Source organism: Rhipicephalus microplus, chromosome X, assembly GCF_043290135.1.
Source record: "Rhipicephalus microplus isolate Deutch F79 chromosome X, USDA_Rmic, whole genome shotgun sequence".
NCBI classification, from domain to species: Eukaryota; Metazoa; Arthropoda; class Arachnida; order Ixodida; family Ixodidae; genus Rhipicephalus; species Rhipicephalus microplus.
In genome coordinates this window covers 264,210,859-264,224,356 of record NC_134710.1, presented here as the reverse complement: position 1 = coordinate 264,224,356, position 13,498 = coordinate 264,210,859, and the positions used below count along the sequence as shown (strand labels likewise).

The window sequence follows — 13,498 nt, the reverse complement described above, 5'->3', positions numbered from 1 at the left end:
AACGCACTCCAAGTACGTCCTAAACCTATCTAGGCCTTGGTGAGGCGCCCTTTGACAAAGGGAGGCCCAAAAGCCTTTTGCCATCAGTTGGAGAATCGACCGCGCAGCCGATGGTGTTGAAGCACATGGCGCCCGCTACGACAATGGACGTGAGAGCAACATTCATATGTCGCCAACCAGAGATATGTGCTCTAGCTACAAAAAACGTTTGGTTCTGCTATGCCGCAGTACCACCGGCGGAACAGAGGTCAGCCTCAGAGCGGTGCTGCACGACGTGCCGTCCGCTTGCGGTCATGGTTGTGCGGTGTTCTGCACATGCCTCGCCATCGTGCATGCCTGATTTTGCCACGGCTTCCTGGAAGAATAAGAGGCGAGGTACTTCGTTTAGAACTGAGAGAGGAGTGCAACCACAAACGTCAGCTATATGTATTAGGAAATAACAAAGATTTTTTAGCGAGCGAAAAGCCACCTGGCTGTCTCAATCTTTCTTGCGTATACGTCTTGGCATCCTCGTGATCGTGTTGTTAACTTGACATAAACCAAAAGTGGCACAGGAGTACGCGAGCGTACCCAGTTTCATGAGGTGTATACACTTATTGATACCCTTTTCACCACTCACTGTGGCCCGTACCCAAGTACCATGGCTTGTGTTACCAAATGTGACACAGGTGATTCACAGTCCACACCAGAGGTTTCAAACACGTGGACAAGCAGCCCACTGATGTTTCGGTCCAAAGCCCGCACATGAAAGTCTTTGTCCTTTACCCTTTTGTAAGACTGCGGCTATTTGAGATATTAGTAAACAGTGCACATGTGCCGCCATCGTGCATGCCGGACTTCACCTTGGCTTCCAGAAAGAATAAGAGGTGAGATATTTCGTTTAGAACTGAAAGAGGAGTACAACCAAAACCACCAGCTATATGTGTTAGTAAATGACAAACATTTCTTGGCGAGCGCCATCTGGCTGTCTCAATCTTTCTTGCCGTTTCATGAAGTATATACACTTATTGATACCATTTCCACCATTCACTGCGGCCCGTACCCCCGTACCATGGCTTGTGTTATACGTGTCTGACACAGATGATTCACAGTCCACATCAGGGGTTTCAAACACGAGGACCATTGTGTAGATTCGCGTGTTGCTCCATTGATATGTAGAGGCACATTCAGTGATTGACAAAAGGAATAATTAAATCGTTGATTGATTGATTGATTTGTGGGGTTTAACGTCCCAAAACCACCATATGATTATGAGAGACGCCGTAGTGGAGGGCTCCGGAAATTTTGACCACCTGGGGTTCTTTAACGTGCACCCAAATCTGAGCACACGGGCCTCGACATTTCCGCCTCCATCGGAAATGCAGCCGCCGCAGCCGGGATTTGAACCCGCGACCTGCGGGTCAGCAGCCGAGTACCTTAGCCACTAGACCACCGCGGCGGGGCATATAATTAAATCGTGATTGTCACTTAACAAGTATGCTTGCAATAGTCCTTCAAAGGTACTTTGAAATGACCTATGTAGGCGCTGAGTCATTCATTTCTGAAAAAAATCCTTGAAACATGCACCGAGAACCGAAGCAGACTTGCAGTTCAGAAGGCGATGTGAACGCGGCCTTATTACGTTTCAAGGCTGAGCGTAATAGGGCCTCTCTCCTCTCAGTCAATTCTTTCCTGTGTTCATCTTTTCGCCTTGCGCTACATAAATTTCTTTCAAATTTCTTTCAAATTTCTTTTTCTCTATACTGTTCGAGTCTAAGCTCAAGCGTTCTCCAGCTTGTTTGTTTATTTCCATTTATTGCAAATTCTCGCTCTGAAGCGACCGGCTAAAACCATCAGGGATTTCTTTACGAAACAAGCTCTTTTTTTAAAAAGACCAGCTTAGAAACACGGATACACACATACAGAAAAAGCCACGAAATCTTACCTGACCATGTCCGTGCATTAGGCGAACCTAGAAATTTGGCACCACATAAATCACGCGGATCTACTTAGAAATATATCAGCGTGATTCATACAGGGCCGGACCCACAGGCCCGCCCAATAAAGATTCGTCTTGTACTACGACGCTGTAGCATCGTTGTACAAGCAATCAGCCCCACAACAGCCTCCAAAATGTCGAGCTCATAGGGCCGATGCCAATGAAAATGATCGGAAGATTACGCATGGCTAGCTTTTGCAGTGTACTTCATTTCATGTGAATGCAATATTAAAAGGCACGTTTATTTATCCTCTAGTTTAAATATTTGTGTACAAATTTCTCGCCTGTCTTGTTTTCATGAATTCCTGTTGACCTCTCTCTTCAACGACAACGCAGTTTTAAAAAGTACTAATCGAACCCCGCTTCAACTAAACTGACGGGGCGCGGAAAAAATTTCGTTGAAGCGAAAATTCTGTTGTAGTGAAATCGAAAAAATACAGCTGATCTGAGCTAGCAAAAACAAAGGAACGTTTGTTCTCAAAAGTGAGAAAATGTACGCGGCTTCCCATTTTTTCCCAGCAGCGTCACGACTTCATTCTCAACCATGCATAGCCAGGCCATGGTGAAAAGTACGCTGAAACAACGCCTAAAACCACCTTCGTCCACGAACCAAACAGTTGTAATAACACGTTAACACCAACAGCTGTCCGTCGTCAAAAGTATCCGACAACGCCGAGATGGAAGCAGGGTATCGTGGAGTGGCGACTTTTGCATTATTGTATGCCATTCTTATTATCCATCACTCGCGGCTAGCTGATCTTGTTGATAATGGAAACGAACAGCCGCTCTGATTAGTTACCACACTGGCCAAGCGCGAACATAATGATAAGCATGGGAATCGCAAAAGGTATGGTTCCGCAGTTGCACCAAGCCACGGATATGCCATGGAACAAAGGACTGAGCTTCAGCTTTGGATCATCTGTAGCTCAAAAGCAAGCCAGTGGCAAAAGCAGAGCAACGGCAGTCTCATTGCCATCGCTATCGAGCAATGGCGGTGCTCATGCCTACTGAACAGTGGCGGTTTCTAGTCGTGCATGCGCGTGTTTTAGATTTTGTTGACGCATTTTCAGGCTCTGAAAATGCATCGAAATGTTAAAGATTGAGTTTACTGCTTAGCAATAAGTATCTTGGACTAGAATTGCATCGTGAAGATTTGTTGGAGTGGGATGATCGAAGGAAAAGTGTTCGTTGTGGTGACAATATTTTTGCATTGATTCCTATGGACTGCCGATGGGGAATCGTGAATTTTTTGTTGTAGTGGAAATTTACTTGAAGCGGCGTTCATTGTAGCGGAGTTCGACTGTAGTAATTTTTTTGTGAGAAGAAATCGTTTAAGAGGGAACATCGCTTGAGAATTTGTTTCAACAACTGCGCTTATCCTCGACAAGACAGCCACTTACGAAGGCAACACAATATGCTACCGTCATGAAGCCAAGTCAGTTTAGGGAAAGTTGGCTCGGCAACAAATTCTGTTTATTTACTTTCCATCGCTTCGAACCTGTGAACGGTTGTTAGACTTCGGCGTCATTTTTTTTTCTTCATCGAATAGCCTCGTCTACATTTAAAAAGAGCCACAGGTAGTTAAGCGGTTCGTTTGAAATAGAGACTGCCATGAGTAGTCTTTTATTTTAACCGTACTATTTATGATATTTTACCACTCACACCGTTTATAAATAAAGGGCCTTTACGGTGGTTTATTTTTTTTCTTTGACACCACGTTTATACCTTCCAGCTAGCGATGGAGCCAAGGGAGGTGTAGGGATCGTTACTTGTACTAATTTATGCGGATTGTGGAAATGTTGACATAAATGTGAAACAACTATAGTCACTGAAAAGACAACTTGCACCTCGCAGAGAGCGAACCTGAAACCTTCTGTTTACGCACGCGATGCTCCTAACAATTGAGCGGCAGCGGTGGTCATTTCCTCGTCGACTGTGGAGAGTATGTCCATGAAACCAGAGATTGTCACTGAGTGCCACTCGTAGGTCTGACGGCGAGTTTAGAACACTTTCTTGCCAGCTGTATTCCCGTAGCATGCGAACCTATTACCGAGCAGACCGCTGGCCATTCCCAGACACATCTGCCGAAACGAGACCCTTGTTATGCATGCAGAGAAAATAGAGGGGCGTATATATATATTTTTTTTCACACCGCCTTCGTTCTGTGAACGTCTTCACTCGCATTGTAGCACGCCTGGCGCACATACGGTAACGAACACAAAACTACACGTTTTTCGTCCCTCTATAGAAAAGTGCCGAAATCCTATCGATCTCGTTATTTCGCTCAACGATGCTTCGGTTTCAATTTACGCTGTGGAATTCGACTGAACTTCATTATTTCACAATCAATTCAACCGGCAGGTTTTTTTTCTCTCAAAACTGCGATTGGTTTTTCGCATGAATCTCTTAGAGTCAGCCTTGAGCATAATCACCTAACATCGCTGAGTAAATGTTGATTAATTTACATACAGCAATTATAATCCCAAATAGGACACGTAATTGCTATGATGGTATGGTTATTGTATTTATTTATTCATACTAATTTTTATTGCTCACTACTCGTGCTTGCACAATTAATTCCTTTACGTCACTTATGTTTTTCTGGCTTATTTTTTTCGATAGTTTAAAGTTTTTGTTCTACATTTCATTGCTCATGGAATAACAGGAGGTCTCCTCATCCTTTCTTACTCTCGAATCTTCTGTTTTAAGTATTTGGCATTTGTTCTATACTTCTGTATCGCAATGCACCGATGAGCCATCTAAGCACCAAAACAATTCTTTTACTGTGTCAGTTGGACATATTCGCGTAAATGATGCACATATAACCACGTTAAAACTACGAAGTGATTCCTGGACTCTGTACACAGTATTTTTTTTATGAATTTCAGTGAAAATAAAGCGTTGAGCAAATCAGCTTCATGCCTTCGGTATTTTGAGCGAAAAAGCAGGTAGCCGTCCCAAAAGGCAGCTGTCAGAATTCGCACCGCCTACCACGTTGGTTTTGCTGGATATTTCGGTTTGTAGACGTGATGCGCTGCCTTCTTCGCCTGTGAATGTGAAATTGTAGGCCAAGAAACCAAATCTGCACTCCGCAGAATTATTGCGTTATACTATTTAAACTAGGGAATAGCGCTCACACCAAATTAAGTGGTGATCTCACAGGTGATTCTGTGAGAACACTACATAGCTATAAACATTGCTTCTAAATCCACTTTTATAGGCTTCTGTTTCCTTGTATAAAATATGCTGCATTCCTTTGTTATTGTGTTCCTTTGTAACGCGTTCCTTTGTTATCAAAAGTAACACATTTACCCTTGTTTTGAAATCCCGTATTAGTATAAATTTCCTTCGGTAATAGTTGTTCGCGGAGGGGAGAGCAGTAATCAGTTTGTACAAAAGCAGTTCCCTTAAGATAAGATTTGATGTTCACAAGTGTGGTTACAATTGATGAAAAGTAACCCTGACCTGACGAAATTAGGCATTGTGTAACCTTTGAAAGTCGATGCCCAGCGCGACAGACTAAGTGCTGTGCAAAATTTGTTTGTTTTTCTTTTTTTGGGGGGGGGGGTGGCAGGGGGTGGTTCTACCGAACTATTTTAGATACAGTATGGACTTGCACCGTTAGCTGCTGTGTCATTTAAGTTTGGCCTTGATTCCAGAGGCATCATATACGAAGATTGGCAATTACGCTCCTGGAGGAGTACTTTTCTTTTTCTTTTTTGAGACACAGCCATGCAGCAAACGTCTTCTTTTACTGAAGCATATCCACCTTACAAAACAATATAGTGGATAGAAGTTATATTTCAAAATTTACTTTATATTTTAAAAACACAGAATATGTTGAAGCTGCCTCTGCCTTTTGTTTGGTCGAAGCTCGCGTGCTACTTCTGAGGCACGTAAATTATTAAGCGATTAGACGAATAATCTACTATAGGGTAAACCCTCACCCTTTTTGAGGCCTAATGTGCCACCACCGACTTTATGAATACTACTCTCCATGCACTCTGTAGTTTTCCGGTACTCAAACTGAAGATTAATTGCCGCATGAGTCACAATTAGCTTAAGTCAACTGCTGTGAAACGGGCTACAGCATGAACGCAAAGAGCGGGGGAACAGTGACTGTGCTATCCACGCCTATTTTAATAATATCGCATAACAGAATGAACAAGTTTTGGTAAATGAGCGGTGCCACCGATCGAAACCTTTTTGTATAAATATCCGTGCATGTGACGAAGTAGTTGACAGAAAACAGTCGGTCACTGCTTAAAGAAACCTACTAGTTTTTTCCCGAAGGACAAAGCAAACGCAGACAATATGCAACTGCACGTATTTCTGAAACGAGTGGCCTCAAATATCGCAAAATAAAAATATTGGAAACAACCTCATTCAAACTGCGTACAACGGAGTTCATTAAACTATGGCGAATTTTGTTTTGTTGTTGTTATTGAGATGTACACACTAATTACAATTCATAATGTCACGACATGGAAAGAAAAAGCTCTTTACACTTAATTGCAAAACACAGTATGCTCAAAATAACACGATTATCTTCATACCTGGGGCTGTACAGCGCTGCTCAACACCACCATGCCATACCGGACTCCTCGAGTGATGCTGGCGTTGCGAAGTGCAGCATTGGCTTGATATCTTCTTCCTGCCCGCGTGGACGAGGAGGTCGGAAAAGACGTCGTCACTGGACAACTCAGTGCAGACGTAGAACAGTCGTCTTTAGCCTCGTCCTGGCTGGCATCGAATGGCACTGAGGAAACGTCCTTGCGAGATGGCAATTCTTCAGGGAAGGTGGGGGCACTACTGTTGAAGAGGCATTGGATATTGATGCTGGTTGGTGTACCAGTTCCCATGGCTGGTATAGACAGATGCACTTAGCTTACGTAGCAGGGAACAGCGTTGGAAGCCGGAGTCATATGAGCTGAGCGTGCGAACGGATGAAAATGACGATTCTTCTTGCAGTGCAACATGAAGATGTCGATGATGATGACCTATATGTATAGCTCACGCCATCTCTGGGGGGTTTGTAAGAAATGAATAATTAGGCAGAAGGGATCACATAATTCAAATTCGCTATCTAATGTATTTTAATATGGTTAGAAGCAATTAATTCACTAAATAGGATAAATAGGATGAAACCACATAGATTCGATTAAAGAAGTTTCTACAGCGGGACAGACATCCCGTTGACCACTGCCTAATGATTGGTTGGTTCGCTCCTACATATCTCGGTGCAACCCACTGTGGGGGATAGGCCACAGATCAAACGGTGCCTGGTTCAGAAAGCTAATGCACTTATTGGGGTGACAATAGGAAAGTATTGTTCATTCATTGCAGGTTTACTATATAAGCTGGAAGAGGCTGCCAAGAAGAAAATACAGGTGTCATTCCTTTCTTTAGCAACTCCAATTTTTATAGCGCCGGTGCTTTCGTGAGTCGTCGGCACTTAGTACAATTATTTTTCTTTTCAGCTATGTAGGAAGCTGTATTTTTGAGCCACACAGAGACGATAATTATAACCATTCTTATTTGCCGTCTCTAGTAGTATGGGGTTGGTGTCCGTCAGAAATAGACGCCATCTTTTTGTGAAAGATCACCAAGACATCAGAAAACTGTTCTGGGTCAGAAAAAAATGTACGCCCTTCCAAGTGACTTGTGGCAAAGGTCGCCAATCCATACACTTCACCGTGTATCTAAGATATACCCGATAACACCTCTTTCTCTCTCAAACTTTCTCTCTCCTTAGGTTACTTTCCTCAGAACCCTTATACTTTTATAGCTCATCCCTCTTCTCTTTCCTACACCTATATATATATATATATATATATATATATATATATATAATATATATATATATATATATATATATATATATATATATATATATATATATATATATATATATATATATATATATATATATATATATATATATATATATGATATACTGTTAAAAACTGTGTCATGCTCCACCAACGAACCTGTGTAAACACGAGCTTAGTACGCCCAACTCCATAACGGGGGGTCGCCTCTTCGAGTGTCACCTCGCCAGAAAACATTTATTTCAAGAATATGGGTTTCTTTTTATTTCTTTCTCTTTCTTTCATTAGAGTTTCTGCACTCCTTATCGCACAAATCTACATACGTCGGTTGGAAGCGAAGCAGAAGAGGAAGAAGGCGATGATGTAGCATCGCCACTTTCGGTGATTTGTTTGTTTGTTTACGCCTTACAGAATACAACCCATCCCCCCCAGTGGGTATGTGCCATATTCAGTAAAGTTTAAAGAAACAAAAAAACCATGGAAGGCCAGCTGTTCTAAACAATATTACCTCAGACTGTATGAATAGAACAGATGACTTGTATCTTTACTATAATTGTTATCTGCGTTCTCGTTTGCTTCTACTCGCGTCTTTTTTTACTCACCCTCCTTTGTAATGTCCTTCGCCGAAGGCATGGAATTTCATACAATAATGACTAGAGAGGAATATGGCGCTGCGATCGTGCACCTCCATGGGAATTATGGGAAGTACAGTCTTCGAATCTGATAGGATTAGTTAGCGAACTATATATAGACTTTTTTCTACAGTTTCAGTTTCCTTTCTCGAACAGTGCGGGTAGTGGGGTGCGGTGAGAAAAGCTGAAGCAGTGACTTTGTTAGAAGAGGCTGTCGACCACTATATTTTCTGATTTGTGATGAAGTTGGAGCTTTGCGAGTCGTATTTGACAGTTTAAAGAAGCGCTGCAAGATGATGCATCGAGTTCGTGTTTTCTCACAAGCGCATCTTGCTTGAACTCGTTTCAAATCGACTGCAAAATGATGACTAAGCTAAGTAAACACACCATCACGTTCCGGTGAATCGACTTCACAGCATAACCAGAGGTGCGTTTATGGTAGACCACTGGGACCACTGGGACAGATGCAACTAGCGTCGCAGAAGACAAAACGATAAGTGTTTCACACTTGATACTGTACCGTTGTTCCTATGAATAGATAATGAGCTTTCTAGAAAAAATCAAGCATGTTGCTTTTCAAGTGCTGTAAAAGATTCAGTAAATCTTGATGCCGAATTCAGAACAAAATGGCACAGCGATGCCTACCGGGGTGGTTGAATTTGCCCAGGTTTCACTTTTGCCGCAAGGTAGAGAAAACTTTTTTGCAATGAAATTTGCGCACAAATATTTGAAGGAAGTTTAAATTAGGTATAACTTCATATCCCTTTGTTTTACACCCAGAAAAGAAGCGTCACGAATCTCAAGAACATCATCTATATAAATCAGATTCGAAGCCTGTAATTCCAATAATTCCCTGGGTGGTACAAGCGCCGCTGAAGGAGCCCGCGTAGACATTAGCGCCAGATTCCGCTCCAGGTATTCTTGTACGAAACTCTACGGCCGAAGGTATCAATAATTGAACTAAAATGAAACGAGAATAAGTGTCAATTGCTGATAAAAAATCGGGGGACCTTTAGGCATCACCTTTTGGAATTAAAACACGATAGCGATATCTTGTCTCCTGTGCGTACTGAGTTCACAATGACCGGTGTCATTGAAGCTCTTGTAAGTGGCTGAATTCTATGTAATGATTCATCATCATCATCATCACCACCACCACCACCACCACCACCACCACCACCACCATCATCATCATCATCATCATCATCATCATCATCATCCTGACTACACCCAATGCAGGGCCAAGCCCTCTCCCGTGGTCCACCAATTCACCAGGTCTTCTTTTTGTTGCCACGTTATACCTGCGAACTTTTTAGTCTCATCAGCCTAGCTCTTTCTCTGTCGTCCTTTAATGCGTTTGCTTTCTCTGGGAATACAGCCAGTTACCCTTAATGACCAGCAGTTATCCTGCCTGCGAGCTACGTGCCCGGCCCATGTCCAGTTCTTTTTCTTGATTACAACAACGATATCCTTACCTCCGATACGTTCCCTTACCCACTCTACTCTCTTCTTGTCTCTTAGGTTACCCCTATCAATTTTCTTGTCATCGCTTGCTGCATCGTCTTCTATTTAAGCTGAACCCTCTTTGTAAGCTCCCAGATTTATGCTGTCTAGGTAAGTACTGGCAAAATGCAGCTGTTGTATTAAGCGAGATGCAGCTGTTGTATAATATTGTATTATTTTTTGTAGACTAATTTTTTTTCATTATTTTCCATCTGTCACGATTTTGCAGTCACGCACAAGACAACTTTTTGCTCGCAACTGCCTACGCTGACACCAGAATTTCGGCGAAACAAGCTCTTTACCGCTATCGCGCAAATAGGTTTTTATGTGCGACACATGGCTAAGCTCCCCAATAAGAGGTGTGCGGTCATAACAGGAACTTATCTTGCTGGGCAAGTTAGGTAACGGTAATCTAAAGCTCTTGAGCTGTCTGGGCGTGTCTTCGTTTTTGGTTGCTGACGTCTTTATTTATTTAAGGAATGCAGATTTAATAACAGCATAAAAAACAGGAATTATAATTACACGGAACATTTTGTCTGGCCCTATTTCCACGCCTAAATCTCTGAGTGTAAGGTCAGAAAATTAAAATGTACTCTTTTTTGCGTATTTTCGAAATGTTCACTCAATGAAAACTTCTGAAACTTCTTGTGCTGGCACTGTGGTACCCACAGATGACAATGCAATTCATTTTTATCAGTTAAGAAAAATGTAGGACCCAGCAGCAACCTTCAAATTCTATGACTGATTCTTTACTAATACGCAAGAAAATATTTTACACTATAGTGTCTCTTAGAAGATGAAACCGCGCCAACCAGCTGAGTTTCAAGCCGTCTAAGAGTAAAGCAGTGGCTCCAGTTAGTGCATTACCATCACATGATAACAATGAATATGCAAGTGAGCCAACGAATTTCGACTCTAAAGAGCTTTATTTCAATCACACAAATTTTATATCGACAGAGATCATTTGAATTAATACATAAAATCACGAAAAAACATCACAGCAGCTCACTCCGTGCGAAGCTGCCGTTAAAGAGCATAATCGTCCCGTAGATTGTAACATAAATTCGAGCTCGCAGCGCACTCCAAGTACCTGCTAAACCAATCTAGGCCTTGGTGAGGTGCCCTTTGACAAATGAAGACCCAAAACCTACTTGCCCCCAGTTGGCAACATGAACCAGAAGCCCATGGTGTTGGAGCAGATGGCGCCCGCCACGACAATGGACGAGAGAGCAGCATACACATATCGCCATTCAGAGGTACGTCCCCTAGCTACAGTCAGTAAAACATTTGGCTCTGGTGAGCCGCAGTATCTCCGGCGGTGCAGAGGTCGGCCTCAGAGCAGTGCTGCACGACATGAACATGCGCCGCAATCGTGCTTGCCGGATTTCGCCTCGGCTTCCTGGAAAAATAAGAGGTGAGGTACTTCGTTTAGAGCTGATAGAGGAGTGCCACCAAAAGCTTCATTTGTAGGTGTTAGTAAATAACAAATATTTGTTAGCCAGCGAAAAGCCTTCCGGCTGTCTCAATCTTTCTAGCCGTCTACGTCTTGGCGTCCTCGTGATCGTGTTGTTAACTTGATATAGACCAAATTGGCACCGAAGTACGCGAGCGTACAACGTTTGATGAAGGCTATACACACTCATTGATACCCTTTCCACCACTCACTCTGGCCTGTACCCAAGTACCATGGCTTGTGTTATACGTATGTGACACAGGTGATTCACATTCCACGTCAGGAATTCCAAACACGAAGACATGCAGCCCATCGATCTTTCGGTCCAATAGCCTGCACATGATGTCTTTGTCTTTTACCCTTTTTTACGACTGTGGCTATTTGAGATGTTTGTAAACAGTGCTCGCAATATTTTCTTGCCTATCGTGAATAATGTTTTGTTCTGGTAAGCTACACAGATTTCACCGGCATTAAGCATATTTTTTTTTCGTGATGCACTTCACGAAAACTTTACCTTGTGTTGAAACCTAACCGCGGAATAGAAACCTGGTATACCCGAATTGACATCCATATTAAGCCTATTGAGAAGATCGGCATGGATATGTATATATTTTCCAATCGAGGTAAAAATTATTCTTCAGGCCGTATATGACATATGCCTAAAACCTTGTCGTGTGGCGATGATAGCTGACATTCTGTTGAACCCCTTTCCTCCCCCTCGTGAAACTTGCTCACGGTAATACCCCTATGCGGGACAAAATTTCGTGAATGTGTTCTGCAGTCGCTTGTGTGAGACCGGTTCCCTGGTCTATATCCGCCGAGCCTTCGGAAATGTGAACGCAACAGCGTACATCATTTCAGGTCGCAGTAAATGGCCCAGTGGTGTTATCGGTGGGCCAAGTAACCAGATGCATGTAAAGAATTAAAATGACTGTGCGTGCAAAAGTTGAACCCATTCAATCTGAATGGCAGTCACATATTGCACTTGGAGCCATGAAAGTGCTTCTAATTGCTTCGTAAAAATACCCCATGAGAGCGTCATGTAAGCACAACGTCAACAGAGGTTACAGTGTTAACTATCTACTTCGTTAGCTACCATGCAGAACCCTTCTACATACAGTGTTTGAGTTCGCAGCAGATTAGCGTGCCTTTTGTAACAATGTTTACCACTGCATAATTTTTCCGAATGTGCTATCATGAGTGCACTCGGGTGAACAAGTTATGGTGCTTGGGCACTTGGTATATACCACGCATGTCGCACCTATGGTAGCTGGTTGCTATAAACAGTGGATTGATGCAATATAACCGGTCAGTTTATATCAGTGTTCTCTCATGTCTTCTTTCGTGTGGTGTCAAAAGAAGTATTGAAGATATGAAGCCGTATGTAGTTAACATAAAGTATGGTGAAAGCATCTTCACAGGGGAACCTTTGGGTGGGTACCCACGAATATACTCTGCGCAGTTTGAAAGAACGAAGCCCAAAGACGACAGCACGTCAAATATTTGAAGCGGCGAACAGTGTTAACTAGCCAGACGCACACATTAGCTCTCCTTCAATTAGGCTGCTCAAAAAAAAAAAAGAGATCGATCGTTTTAATATGCAAGTAAGGGTAGCTGGACACAGATGGTAATTTGTCATGCCTTGAAATCATAAAACATTATATTTTGCTATATTTGCCTCGAGGTATTTGTCATTATCTTCGCGTTCTTACCTCAGCGTTCACGTGTACCACTTACACTTAAAATTGTTCTTGTCTGATATATATTCCCATGCGTGCGCTGCTGTTGTCCGGTTCGTTTATTCACGTAAACAGCTCTGTAGAATAAATTTTGTTGCAACGTGGTGCTGGTGGCTACGGGCAATCAAGAACAAATATGCGGTTGTGTAGCAAAGGCGAAATCCGAGAGGCCCGTGTACTGCGTGATGTCGCTGCATGTTATTGAACAACGGATGGTGGAACTTTGCGCCAGCCTTATAATATAAGGCATTCCTTATGATAATATAGGAACTTATGGACACATACTATATACTAATAAAAGAAATACCTTATGGGAACTTCGCAATGTGTCGGCGTCGTTCCACCATGTCTCATTGCTTTTT

At 42.6% G+C, this 13,498-nt stretch overlaps 1 pseudogene; it reads right to left on the bottom strand.

Moving 5' to 3' along the window:
• Positions 1 to 217: 217 nt before the first annotated feature.
• The window catches only part of LOC142775242 (5'-3' exoribonuclease 1-like), a 37,316-nt pseudogene continuing 24,035 nt past the window's right edge, over positions 218 to 13,498 (bottom strand).